This window comes from Chlorocebus sabaeus, chromosome 7, assembly GCF_047675955.1.
Source record: "Chlorocebus sabaeus isolate Y175 chromosome 7, mChlSab1.0.hap1, whole genome shotgun sequence".
NCBI lineage: Eukaryota > Metazoa > Chordata > Mammalia > Primates > Cercopithecidae > Chlorocebus > Chlorocebus sabaeus.
This window is the reverse complement of record NC_132910.1, coordinates 129,747,709-129,763,060: the sequence shown is the minus strand read 5'-3', so window position 1 is coordinate 129,763,060 and position 15,352 is coordinate 129,747,709. Positions and strand designations below refer to the sequence as shown.

Sequence of the window (15,352 nt, the reverse complement as noted above, 5' to 3'; positions counted from 1 at the left end):
TTTCATAAGATAATTTTTACCTTTATGATAAACTATTACTATGAAATTCAGACACAGTCATTAAAATATGTGACGTTTCTAACAACCTGTATACTTTATCTCCACCTCTGTCAGTGTGGATCAGAAATCTGGTGCAGCTTGACTGGGGTCCCCTAGCTCAAGGTCTGTCATAAGGATGCCATTGAGTTGTCAGCTGTGGCGGCAGTCATTATGAAGTTTGATTGGGAAAGGACCTGCTTCCAGGCTGCCTCATGAATGTTAGAGGTCTCAGGTCTTTTCTGACTTTTGATCTGAGATAACAGTTGATTGTCACATGAACTTCTCCATGGGGTAGCTACATCATGGCAACTTACTTCTCTGAGAAACAGAAAGAGAGAGCAATAGAGAGCTGATATCATTGACATATCCTCTGTGTTGCATATTTTATACATTATCAGAAATTCACTTGGTTAAACCTTCCATTGAAAGGAAGAGATTACACAAGAGCATCACATCAGGAAAATGGGAGGCCTGAAGTTGAGAATTATGTGTCCACCTGACTTCTCCTCCAAAGAGATAAATTTTTTCCTATGCAAAGCAAATTAATATTTCTGCGCTGTGGAGTTTGACTCTCACCATTGTTTTAGTAAAAGACGTGCATGAACCTTCTAGTCTCCCTACTGTGCATCTTCGCATTTCTTTGTCTGAGCACATAAATGTAATTAAATTTTTTATCAACTTAGAAAGACTTTAAAAGCTTTAGAACACTATGGGAGGCCGAGATAGGCAGATCACGAGGTCAGGAGATTGAGACCATCCTGGCTAACACAGTGAAACCCCGTCTCTACTAAAAAAAATACCAAAAAAAAAAAAAAAAAAAAAAAAAAAAAAAAAAAAAAACTAGCCGGGCGAGGTGGCGGGCACCTGTAGTCCCACCTACACAGGAGGCTGAGGCAGGAGAATGGCGTGAACCTGGGAGGCGGAGCTTGCAATGAGCTGAGATCCGGCCACTGCACTCCAACCTGGGCGACAGAGCAAGACTCCATCTCAAAAAAAAAAAAAAAGCTTTAGAAAGCTTGGCTATGAAAAGAAAAAGTGCTGTAGAGTTATGGCAATATGTCTCAGTCCATATGTTTACCTTCCAATCACTTATTTACCTATTTCAATCTTACTCTTATATCTAACTCTTCACTGAAAGTTTACTGAATAATGCTTTTGATGATTGTTACACCAAGTTCATTCAGCACTCTTCAATCTTAATTTTATTTAAAATTTTTTCTGGCATTTGACACTCTTGGTATCTTTTTTTCCCCTTGAATGTATCTATTGGATTTACTAAGATTTGTATGTTGGTTTAGGCAGGCATCAATTTATACCTGCATTCAGAAATGCTCAGGGTAGAACCAATTCAGCCATGATTTGTGAAATAGAGCATTGTGAGCTTAATTCTCAAGTCAACTGTGCAGTAAAGTGAATTGAAAGCCATTATCTGAAGTTGATTTTGGCTGCTCTGCCCGGGGCCCCTCTCAAGGCTTATGTCTGAATATAGGTTGAATGTTCTACAATTCAGATGCCTTTTAGACTGTTCAGCTTTCATGGAAGGGTATTAATACCTTGTCAGCTCAACATATGTCTGATGAGTGCCCTTTAATAATTTTCAAGCAAGATTTGGTCAGGGAGTATGATTTTGTATTTATTTTAATCTCTAAATATTTATCAAAATCTTAGTTTGCAGAAATAATATTGAGGAAATATTGATGAAAATATAACCAAATTATCCCCTCTTTCTGATATGCCCAGATACAAACACACTAGCTCCTCCACCCAAACAAAAGAGATCTGTGCATGTATATCGCATTATGCTGACCCATAAAAACTTGTTATATACTGAGAAGACAATATAATATAGTAATCAAAAACTTGTACTTTGGAGTGAGACAGCCCTGGGTTTGAATCTAGTTGAACAAATTCTTAACTGGGCAATCATGTAAAATGCTATTTCATCTCACTAAATCTAAATGGAATGACAATTACATCCACCTGTGTAAGTTAGCTTTCAATCCTAGTAAAAAGTAACTCTAATAATATTCATTATACCTTCTCATCCAGCTGAGACTAACAGTTTTCCTAATAGTATCACTAGTATTAAAGTCCTCAGAAATCAGAAACTTCTTTTATACTTTTACACTTAGGAATTTATCCTGATACCACAAGGCCTAGTATCTGTTTATCAGTCAGTAAAATGTGTGTACTGTTGTCTTCTCTGCCTTAGGAATACCTAGTGTCTTTTACACCTATGCTACCACTATATTATACGTTATATATATACTTACACATGATATATGCATATATTATACATTACATATAATTATATATATTATATATAATTTATTTTATAGACAGGATTTTCTAAAATGTGTTTGTGAATATGGTTGTGCCTGTGTGTGCATCTCTCCACTTCACTGACCACATGTATGAACTTCGGGGAATAGAAGGTGGTTTTCATTTTTTGTTTGTTTTTTTGTTTGTTTGTTTTTGTGTTTTTGTGTTTTTGTTTGCTTTTTAGATTTTTATGGCCATTAATTAATACAATAACTGGTCATTAAAAACATGGCAAAAGCAGTTTCTGGATGTACATATAAATAAGTAATTGATAAAATACATCATAGCTTTATCTGGAGTCCTATCTTCTGTTTTATCAACATTTTATCAATAATTTTAATCAATCTACGGAAAATACCAAATTTGCAGATGACAGAGAAGAGAATAACACATACATGATTAAAAGTTTGTCTTAAAATCTTTGAGTGGGTGAAGTAATGAGTTGGTACTGAAAACAGCAGATACAGGTAAATTTTTCAAATATAGTTAGAAACATCTCTGTACATGTTCAAAATACAGATAATATAGATTAATGGACACACAAGTATATATGACTTTAGGTTTTTTATGCTTAAAATAATTTTATAAGACTTCTACTTCAAGAAAGTTGCAGCAGTTATATTTTTCCTACTCTTTTTGCTAAGTACAAATAAAAACCTTAAGCAGTACATATGAAAATTATAAGTAAACTCTGAAAGGCAGAGAAAAACCTAAGGACCAAATAGAGGCCTCTGGACCTAAGGAACTACAAGATAGTGAGATTCTTGTTTTTCTTTGGTTTGTTTTTCTTCCAATATCATGAATTTAGAGCCAAAGATACTGACAGCTGGAAACATCAAAGGGTACAGACACAACTTTTAGACAATAATTGCACTACTACAGAAAAATATTGCATAAAAAAATATGTCCCCCATTTTCACCCATACCACAAAAGACCTAACGGAAAGCTTAAGATTTCATGCTCTTCAGGCCAAAATTAGGCACCTCAAACCTCTCACTAAGGTGGTATCAAAGAAGTCCAGCTATAGGTCCAGACCTTACATCCCTGCCAGGCTATAGCCAGGCAAGGCCATACCCCTCTGGAAAAGCAGTGACCACAGTAAGGAATATAGATTGCTACCTAAGCAGTGTTCTCAGGTGTCCTTCTCCTGTCTTCCTCTTTTGAGTGGTGTCAGAGGAAACATTGTAGAGTATCAGGACTTTCACCACTGCCCAGTAGTATTGATCACCCATGCTTCCATTCTGTCTGTGGATTCCAAATAGGGAACAGTACGAAGATAATCCCAACCAGATAGATCACAGGAGGCTGAGGAGAGAGCCAGAACACCCACCATACTCAGTATTAATGAGATGTTTTGTGGGTGTCAATATATGCCAAGTGAGGGGCCCTGGCAGGGCAGTAATGATAGATCATCAGGCATCAGGAGAATAAAACAGAAGGCCTAAAACATAGTCATGTTCAAAATGCTCAAGTTTCTATAAAATTACTTATCATACCAAAACCCAGAAACAACTCAAACTAACAAAAAAGAAAATCAATAAATCACCACCAAGACAGCATAGATGTTAAATTTATTTGTAAAAATGTTAAAATATCTATTATAAAAGTGCTACAGTGAGCAATTGCAAACATGCTTAAACACTGAAAAAGTAGAAAGTTTCAGCAAATACGGAGTCTCAAAAAAGAAATAGAAGAAAAAGAGAAACATGAAATTGTAGAACAGAAAATTACAATAAGCAAAATAAAGTACACAGTTGATAGACAGAACTGCTGAATGGAGGAAAAGAAAGAGTAAATCTGAAAATAGGAAAAATTAAAATTATCCAAACAGAACAAAAGAGATAAAATAAGACAAGAGGAACAACAACAGCTATAAGAAAACAGAACATCAAAAGTTATAGTATTAAACAATAAAACTAAAATTTTTGTCCCTGGATTCTCAGAAAGAAAAAAAAATGAACAAGGCTGAAAACACTATTCAAAACAATAGATGACAGAAAGTCTCCCAAATGTGGGGAAAATGTGTCTAGAAATTCAGGAAGTTTAACAAGCTGCAAACAGGATAAAGTCCAAGACATTTACACCAAAAGACATGATAATCAAACTTCTGAAAACTAAACACTAAGAAAAAATATTGAAAGAAGAGGGAGAGTAAAATGACATATTATCTGTAGGGGAAAAACAGTTCGAATGACAGTGGAGGCCTCCACAGAGACAGTGGAAGCCAGAAGGAAGTGTCTCAATATTTTTCATATTTTTCATGTATTGAAAGAAAGCACATGTGTACATGCACATACACACACACACACACATACACACAGATGAAAAGCACTGTCACACCAGAATTTTATATTCAGAGAAAATATCCCTCAAAATGAAGGAGAAAGACATTCTCAGATAAAGAATAAAGAATAAAATTCAATTACAGGAGATTTCCCTTAAAATAATGACTACAGAAAATTTTCTAAACAGATAAAAATAATAATAAAGAATATTGAAACGAGAAAAAAAATCACATTTCACATTGTCTTGAGAGAATTATGTTTGAAAGTTGAAGCAAAAGTTATCACACTGTCCTATGTGGTTCTAAATGTAGGTATAGAAAACAATTATGATAATAAATTATGATAATGATAATAAAGGGAAACAAGGTTTCTAAACTACTGATGAACTGGTAAAAAGTTGATACCAGTAGACTGCAGTGAGATACAGCAACCACTAAAAAGAGAAATATATCATACGAAGACACACTCAACAACACTGTAGACAGGTTTTATTAGTCTGCTTTGGCTGCCACAACAAAATATCATAGACTGGTTGACTTAAATAACAGAAATGTATTTTTTTCACAATTTTAGGGGCTAGAAGTTCCAGACCAAGTTTCCAGCAATTTAGATTCTGGAAAGGGCTCTCTTCCTGATTTGCAGATAGCAGCTCTGTCCCTATGACCTAACATGGCCTTCTTTGGTGCATGTGTGTAGAGAGAGAACGAGCTCATTTGTCTCTCTTCTTATAAGGATACTAGTTCTGTCAGATCGGTGCCCCACCCTTATGATATCATTCAACCTTAATTGCCTTTTTAAAAGTCCCATCTCCAAATACAATCACACACAGTAGAAGTTAGGGATTCAACATATGAATCTGGTCAGGGTAGCACAAATACTCATTTTGTCATACATCTCTAAAACCGTGAAAAACAGGAGCAAAATAAACCCAAGACAAGCAGCAGGATGGAAGTGATAAAGATAAGAACAGGAAGAAATGAAATTGTAAATAGAAAAAGTGATGGAGAAAATCAATAAAAAATGAGCTGGTTCTTTGTAAAGATCAATGTATTTGACAAACTTCTTACAAGACTGACAAAGAGGAAAAGACACAAGTTACTAATAATGAAGAAGGAAAATCTCAACAGACCACACAGACACTAAAATGATAATAAAACAATACTACAAAAGGCTCTGCATACAAAATTTAGCAAGTTTCATAAAATGTGCCAATCCCTAGAAAAGTACAAATTCCCAAAATTCATCCCGTATAAAGGAAACTGAATAGCCCTACTAATTATTAAGAAAATTGAATTTGTGATTAAAAGCAACAATGAAAAGCCCTCTAAACCCAAGTGATTTTCCTAAATAATTCTGCTGAATGTTTACAGAAGAGCCAATTCCTCACAATCTCTTCCAAAAAATAGAAGAGGAGGAAATGTTTCCCAGTTTTTTTTTTTTTTTTTAACGAATCTAGAATTACCTAGATATCAAAACCAGAAAGAGATAGGAAAGGGGGAAAAGGAAGAAAGCTAATATCTGTCATGAATATAGGTACAAAGTGCAAAGTTTCTAACAAAATTTGGCAAACAGAATTTACTAACATAAAAATTAATTCCACACCATGACCAAATAAGTTGATTCCAGAGATGCAAAGCTGATTTGATGTTGGAAATCATTCAAAATAATACACCATACTAAGATGTTAGAGAAGAAAAGCCATATGATTATTTCAATGAATGCAGAAAAAATATTTGACAAAGTTCAACGATGATTACATATAAAAACTCTGAGGAAAACAGCAAAGGCCATTATCTCAAGCCATAAGTGTCTTCTACTTAGCTAATATTATACTTAATAGTAAACTTCTAAGTGCTTTCTCTCTAAAATTTGAAATGAGAAAAGGATATTCACTTTCACCACTATTATGCCACATCATACTGAAGTTTCTAGCTGGTAAAATAAGGCTACAAAAGAAAATAAAAACATTCAGATCACAAAGGAAAAATGAAAGTGATTTATTTTTGCTGATTACCTAATGATCTATGTATAAAATCCCTAGGAGTCTATAAATAAACTTCTAGAAATAACAGTGGCTTCAGCAAGATCGAAGAAGTAGTATAAACATACAAAATCAATTCTTTTTCTATATACTTGCCACAAAAATAGAAAGTATGGTACTATTTACAATTACGGAAAACAACAAAACCTGGGTGTAAGTCTTTCAAAACAGGTACAAGATTTATATAGTAAAATATTTTAAAATTACAAGATTAATCAAAGCAGATTTAAGTAACTGAAGAAACAAATCTTAATTCATGGTTTGGGAGATTCAATATGGTAAATTTGCCAATTTTCTCCAAATTGAAAAGAAGTTTATCACAATTCCTATCAAAATCTCAGCAAGATTTTTAGTAGATATAAGCAATATAATTCTAAACTTTTTCTGTAAAGGCAAAGGAAGTAGAATTGCTAAAACAATTTTGGAAGGGAAAAATGGGGTGAGGGGACATCTCTACTCAGTTCCAGGACTAACTGTATAATAACAGCGATCAGGACTGTGGTGTTGACATAGAGATACACACATAGATGTATCAAGTAGAATTGAGAATCTAGAAATAGATGGAGATATATACATACATATATATATGTCATAGCTGATTTTATACACAATCAGATGCAATTTAATGGAAGAAAGCTAGCCTTTGCAATAGATGGTGCTGGAGAAATTGGTCACCCCTAGGCCAAAAAGAGAAGAAAAAAATAAGCTTAGCTTATGCTTAATATTTACATAAAGTTAACTCAAAATGCTATTAGATTTAAATGCAAAATAAGGAGCTACAATTTTTTTTTTTTTTTTTTTTTTTTTTTTTTTTGTCAACAAATGAGAAAATCTTCAGGATCTAGAGCTAGGCAAGGAATTTCTCAACTTGATACAAAAAGCATTTTTATAACCCATAAAAAGAAGAACTGATAAATTGAAACTCAACAAAATTAAAACTTTTTTCTACTCCAGACAATGTAAAGAGAATAAAAATTCAAGATAAAGGCAGAAGAAAATATTTTAAGCAGTATATCAATTAATAAACTAGTATTTAGAATACATTTAGAACTCAAAAAACTCAACGGTGAAAAAACAAATAATTCAGTGTTTCTTAAATGGGTAAAAGACCCGAAAAGACATTTTATCAAATAAGTTATACAGAAGGCAAATACGTATGCAAAAAGAAATTCAACATCACCAATCTTTAGGAGATTAGTTATTAAAAGCACACGGAGTCACATGTGTAATCCCAGCATTTTGGGAGGCTGAGTTGGGCAGATTGCATGAGCTTAGGAGTTGGAGACAAACCTGGGCAATGTGGCAAAACCCTGTCTACCTGAAAAGAAAAGAAAATAAAAGAAAAATTAGCTGAGCGTGGTGGCCTGTACTTCAGTCTCCCTAGTTGGGAGGCACAAGTCACAGAAAATATATATGCTGGATGATTTCACTTATGTGAAGTACTTAGTGTAGTCAACATTATAGAGACATAAAGTTTTGTGACTTGGAATTGGGCAGTGGTTTCTTAGCTGCAACATCAGAAAGACAACAAATAAGTAAATAAGAAAAGATTGATAAATTGGACTTCATGAAAATTAGAACCTTTTTTGCTTCAAAGAACACCATCAGGAAAGTTAAAGTCTCAATGAACTACAAATAGCAAAACTTTACTGAAAAAGGAGAACAGAGCTGGAGGACACAACTTCCTGCCTCAAAATTTGCTACAAAGCTTTGTTAATCAAAACAGCATGGTGCTTTCCTAAATACAGGCACATAGACTAATAAAATAGAACAGAGATTCTAGAAATAAGCCTTCACATATGTAGTCAAATTATTTTTAACAAGAGTGCCAAGACCATTCAATTGGGAAAATAGTCTTTTCAAAAAAAGATTCTGGGAAAACTGCCATACATGCAAAAGAATGAAGTTCAACACTAAATTAACACCATAGTCCATATTACACTCATTACAGTAGCTACTATCAAAAAATGGAAAACAACAAGTGTTGGTAAGTATGTGGAGAAATTAGAACTTTTGTGTACATTGAGAATGTAAAATGATACAGCCACTGCAGAAAGCAGTATGAGAGTTCCTCAAAAAAATTAAAACATACTAGCCACATAGTCCAACAATTCCTCTCCTGCTTATATACTCAAAATATTTGAAAGTAGTATTTCAAAGTGATATTTGTATACCATGTTTTTAGCATCATTCACAGTAACTAAGATGTGGGGAAAACTCTAATGAATGATTGAATTGAAAAACGGAATATACATACAATGGTATATCATTCAGGCTTAAAATGGGAAGAAATTCTGACATATGCTGTCACAGGGATGAAACTGGAGCACATTGTGCTGAGTGAAATACACAAGTCACAGAAAAGATATATGCTGGATGATTTCACTTATGTGAAGTACTTAGTGTAGTCAACATTATAGAGACATAAGGTAGAACTGTAGTTGCCAGTGCCTAGGCACTGGGGTAATGGGGTAATGAGGAATTATTGTTTAATGTGCAGAGAGCTTCAGTTTTGCAAGATGGAAAGAGTTATGGAGATTAATTCTGGTGATTGTTGCACAATATTAAGATACTTAATACCACTGAACTGTATATTTAATAATGGTAAAGACAGTAAATGTTGTTATGTGTATTCTTACACAATAAAAAATTGTGGAAAAAATGAAGACAAAATAACTTTTTTAAACAAATGACATCATCAAGAGTTTTAATTCTATTGAAATCTTCTCTGAACAGTATTTTGTTGTTCAAAATAATTGAAAGAACATCCTATAACACATTATATAAAAATTAAATATAAAAAGACCTTTTAATATATATGAATGTTATATACATATGTGTATACGTGTGTGTGTGTGTTTTATATGTGTGTATATGTGTGTGTATGTATATGTATATCATATCAGAAAAATATTTGGTCACGTGTTCAGGCAAATGTTTGATTTTGTTGACTAGTGATGGTGTTAAATCATTTTCAGATATTTTATGGCATGTAAATATTGCTTCCCTAGGACATCCAACTGATACCATGAACTTCCGAGCTTCAGTGAAGGTGTGTTCATCATGTAGAATTAGCAATTTATTGATTGAATATAATTGTCAGCCATGGGATTATGGACTTGCAATCTAAGCGTTTTTTAAAAGGAAACATATTTTATTAATTTCATTGGCACCTGATTGGTCTTCTTGATCATTTTAGTGTTTTATGTAGTGGAGGTCTCAATTAAGCAAGAAGGGCTGTGAAAGAAATTTTCCTTTCTGTCACACATAACATTGTAAAATTAAAAAGTGTAAAGTAACATTAAATATAATAAAACCTAAGGCCAGAATACCCCTCTGTCAATGCAAGAATGGAATAATATTGGAGGGCTGAGATAATATTTGAGGGGTGAGATAATATTGGAATATTTAAGAAAATGTGTAAGGAAGAAAGATCTCATCTTTCTTATTGTTTAGTACTCTGCATCTCACAGCACCTCATTGTAGAAACTACAGTATGACCTTATTGAGTGTGGCTATACAGAAGGAAGTCCTCACTTTAAATATTCAAAGCTTTTCTCCATTTTTATCTTACATGAACAGTGTTAATATGGGAGTGGATAATATAGTCCCTTATAATATAATATGGAAATCTTGATATGGGATCTCTGTTGCCAAAACATATAAAGTGAACTTCCTGGTTCATGGTTATATGGGAATCACAGCAGACCCAAAATGACAGGTGGAGACTATGTAGATAGACTTGAGGGCATCTGCAGTATTAAGGGCTGATGTAGAGCTGCCACATCCCAGGAGATGCTATAAATATGTACAATTAATACAAAAAGAAGACTAATGTAAAAAAAAGTTTGGGAATTGGCATGAAATATGCCATCAATGACAGCATGGGGTGATACAAGCAGGTATCAACTAAGAGCAAAATCTGGGCTAGTGATTTCTAATCAGAGGCTGCTGAGGATATCACTTTTACTTGACCCCCATATGGTCAAATAATTCACATGAGTCAACTGTGAATCCACTTCATATCTTGGAAATTAGCAATAAAGTATGTATGGAAAATATTCTTTTAAAAGAACATTTTATCTAACAGAAACTGCATTACTTATGGGCATATAAAAATTATCAAATTAGAATGACTTTTCTGGATTTTAACAAATCCCCATCTCTCTTACCATAGTGAGGATTTTTAATTGAGAAGAATGACTTAAAAGGAAACAAAACAAGAAAGGAATAAAATGAGTTATCTTTATGTCTGAATATAGTGTCAGTAAATTTGGGACCACACATAAACAATGTAAAGTGTGTATAAGATAGAAAAAATCTATACTAAAGAAATACAAATTCTCTCTATGGAAAGACTGAGGTAAATTTTAGACACACACACACACACACACACACACACCACTTGAATAAGATTATTGAATGGACATTCATCAGATGCCACTAACTAGGAGGAACATTATATAAAGTAACCAGGATGTCCAATGTCACTGTATCATCATATATTCTAGAAGTTTGGGAGAAACAAGAGGTTTTAGAATCATTTAAGTTTGAAGTGCAAATAAAAGAATGATGAAAGACTAGACTTCAGAAATAGAAAGAATTAGGTGATGGATTGTCTACGAAAATGTTTTTTAAAAGGGAGGGCTATGATTTGATATGTGTTTTGGCTTGATCACTGCCTTAGCAGTATGAAAAATTCACATAAAGATGGAAGATACTTGAGCAGAGAGATTACTTATGAAATATTTGTAGTAATCCTGGAGATTCAAGATGAAGATCTGCTCAAAGTAAATTATTAATGGCAGGAATCCATAGGTGAAAAGAAATTTGAAAGATATTTGAGAGTGAAATTGATAGTATTCAGTAAATGGTTGGCGAAGGTTACTGAGGGAAAAAGTGAAGACATGGACCCTTCCTTAAATATATATGTTTATAATTGGATGACCACTAGTGCCATTTGTATAAAGTTAGAAAAAGCAGGGGTGAAGTGGGTTTGAGTCAGAGATCAAAAAGAGGAAATGCTGAGTTCCGTTTTTAAGTTGAATTCGTTTTCACCAGCACATCAAAAAGAAGATGTCTTGCAACAAACATTCTCTTCAGAAACTCAAAACTAGGGATATGAATGTGCTGGTCAGTGACTTACCTATCTACCATCCTCTTGTGCTTCTAAGCTCTCTGACTGGGACTACAGGCATACACCACCATGCCCAGCTAATTTTTGTATTTTTAGTAGAGACGGGGTTTCACCACCTTAGTCAGGATGGTCTCAATCTTGACCTCGTGATCTGACCGCCTTGGCCTCCCAAAGTGCTGTGCTGGGATTATAGGCGTCAGCACTTATTTGCAAAAAGAAAGTTTGCATTCCTTCCATTATATTAAAACTAATGTAGATATTTACATGATACAGAGGAAACTAAACATCAGGATTTGGATTCAGTTTTAGCTGGGACAAGACGTGAAATAAATATTGAAATTATTATAATATCCATATTTTCTGAATGGATTACATTGAGAAAATGTTTCTTTTTTTTTTTTCATTCATTTTGATTAACTAACAATCTTACCAGAAATGGAATGTCATGGCAAATACATCAGTATACTCAACTTAAATCTTTAATATTATTCTTTACACAAATAGTTTGTAATATCAAAAAAATCACTTTCCTGACAGGAACTAAAAAGAATAACAAAAGCACTAAAATGAAAGCCAGCATTCCACTGAGTTAGACAGAAATTCATTTAACTTGTTAGGATTCTGTCTGAAATAACTGCACTCAATTTGCTAATAGGTCTGTGAGTTCTTTTATAGGCTGTAAATTTTAAAACTGTTCCACTGACAGTTCAACATTCACAAAACTAGCTCTAGTTCTATCAACACACTGCATGAATTGTAAATTTCACATTTGGCAAGCAACAGAAATTACTTTACCTACAGTGAGTATTCTTAAATGTAATTTAAGACATGGTGTTTAGTCTTCTGTTTGTTAATAGCATCTACTGAGAAATAACTTTTATTGAGGAGCCAAACAACTGGAATTTATTTCATGCTCTATAATTTTATGAGAAACAAATGATAATAAACAGACTGATAGCATGACTATATTCACAAAAGCAACTTAGAGATTATACTCAGTCTAGATACTATGTTAATAATTGCACTTTTTACAGTAAGATACTTGATGTATATAGAATAAATCCATACTTATTAAAGGTAACATATTGAACTCTCAGAAGAGGTGAGCTTATTTGCGAAGTTTAGATTCCAGAGCTTAACTGCTTGAATTTCAATTAGTATTCACTGTAGTTGTTGTATTAAATGCAGATTGTGTTAATCTAGCTAAGAACAAAACAGAAACCTACACATTAGGGTATTGGTTAATTATCTTTCCATTACAAATATTTATTTAATTACACAATATAAACTTTTAAAGACCTGCTTATTATTCTCCCCATTTTACAGATGAGAAAACTAACACATTCAGTGGTGAAGAAACATGCCCAAGTTTACCAGCCAGTAAGTATTAAACTCATGTTATCAAACCAGCTAATACTCCATGGATGCCAAGGATATTTATTCTACTAAGAATTCTGTGCTAAATATATAACTGTAAAATAAAAAAGTATCTTACGATCATCTTAGGATGATCTAGCGGTCTTACTGGACTCACTAAAAGAAGATTACCATGTCTAACTTTTAAGAGAATATAATCTGAATTGATAATTATAAATGTCATTTATTTACCTAAAGATATCACCAAAATATGTTTTGGACTCTTAGCTGACTATACATTAAATGCAGAGTTCACTTAGGCCCCAAGTACTAGAAAATATCATATCACTCTAGATAGTCATTGTCACTATTACTCTTAGAGTTTACCTAATGGTCATTTAAAAATATGTAAGCTTGCATTTTTAACCTTCTTTTACTGGAGTTAATAAGTGAGGGTTTGGGGTTCATTGCACTGATGTAGCTCTCCTTACCTGATCATTTGTCAAAACTCTTATGTGTATTTATTACTTATATGTGTAAATGTATATTTCTGTGACCAACCAGCCATAGAATACATGTCCAGCCTGTAGGTTCTCTATGGTTGTTTAGTAAATCTTAACACATGTTTTTGTTTACTTGTTTGTTTTAGTTTCCTACAGATGCTTTGAATCATGGATTTACTTATGTTTCACAAATTGAGAGATGAAAATTTTATAGTAAAATATCTGTATTGCTTCCCTATAACAATTGTTCTAGACTTTCAAAATGCCTTTTTGTACTTTTCTTATATCTGACTTAACCTTATTTCTCACATCCTCTTCCTTTGGCCTTAATATCTACTTAATCAATACCTTTGATATCTATTATTGATCTTGGTAATGAATGAATTCTTTAATTTGTATAAATAAAGACTGGTATTTATATGTGTATTGCAAATAAGGAAACAAAGCAAAGCAAATCACACGATACCTTTTAGGGTATTTAAAATCTTGAAGTTTCAGAGTAGAGCCAAAGGAAGTTTAACCAAAACAGTTATGATAAAAATTGGCATATCCTAAGACCATCAATGGTGATATATCTAATAATACTTACTAAATACTTAACTATGCATACTTATGGGCACAGTATATTTATAACCAAAGGTGAATGAAATATCTGAATTAGAAATACACACTATTTAGAAGAGTATTTGTAACCTTATTAAAGATATATTTGCATGATCTGAATGCTTTTCTTATGGTAGGCAGGAATAAAAGCTGTGAACAAAGTCTGAAAAGCATAATGACCGACTCTAACACATATAGGATACTACATTAGAGGACCACAGCAGAGAGGAATCATGGAAACAGATATGTGAATTGAATCTGATGTGGAAGGCACTGGCAACCTCTCTTCATAAAATAGAAATGTGTACCGTCTTTAGTGTTGTGGATTGCTGGTGATTGAGCAATTACTGTGAACCACTGACTCAGAGCTCAGAGGTGGTTGTTGCTGTTATCGTTTGTTATCGTTTGCATGCTGAAATACTTCCATATCCAACTGCTTTGGGGCATAAATAGTAATCCTTGATAGTGTGACATATTTTTTTCTATTTGTAAACATTATATTGAAGTATCATAAACCATACAGAGAAGCACACAAATCATAGGTGTTCTCTTCAATGAATTTTCACCAAGTGAATGTCTCCATGTAACTACCATTTAGATTTTGAAAAAGAAAACATAAACAGGACCACAGATAACTGCCTTGCCTCTTTCGGACACTAAACTCTCTAAGGAGAATCCGACTTGACTTCTAGACCATAGACATATTTTACCAGGTTCTAGATTTTATATAAATAAACATATACAGCATATACTCTTATGTCTACTTCTCTTACTTAACATTGTGATTTTCAGTTTCATCCATATTATTTTATATATAGTTTTAAATAATTCATTCTCAGTGTTCCCAATAGAACTTTCTGCAGTACTAGAGTACTTCTATATCTGACCTGTCATATTGATGCTGTAAAATAACAGTAGCCATTATTCACGTACAGGTACTTAGTACTTAAAATATGATTAGTGCAAATGAGCAACTAAGCATTCCAAACAGTATAACACTCATTCTTATGTAGAATACTATTTGGGTATTTCATATTTATACTGTTTGGAATGCTATTGTTTTGC

General features: G+C 33.2%; 1 long non-coding RNA gene across 2 annotated transcripts in view; it reads left to right on the top strand.

The window, feature by feature from the left end:
* Window positions 1-9,684: 9,684 nt before the first annotated feature.
* The window catches only part of LOC119622303 (uncharacterized), a 35,169-nt gene continuing 29,501 nt past the window's right edge, over window positions 9,685-15,352 (top strand). For both annotated transcript variants that reach the window (XR_012093572.1, XR_005238950.2), the window contains exons 1-2: window positions 9,685-9,740; window positions 13,152-13,205. This is a non-coding gene — a long non-coding RNA (uncharacterized lncRNA). The remainder of the gene's footprint in view (window positions 9,741-13,151; window positions 13,206-15,352) is intronic.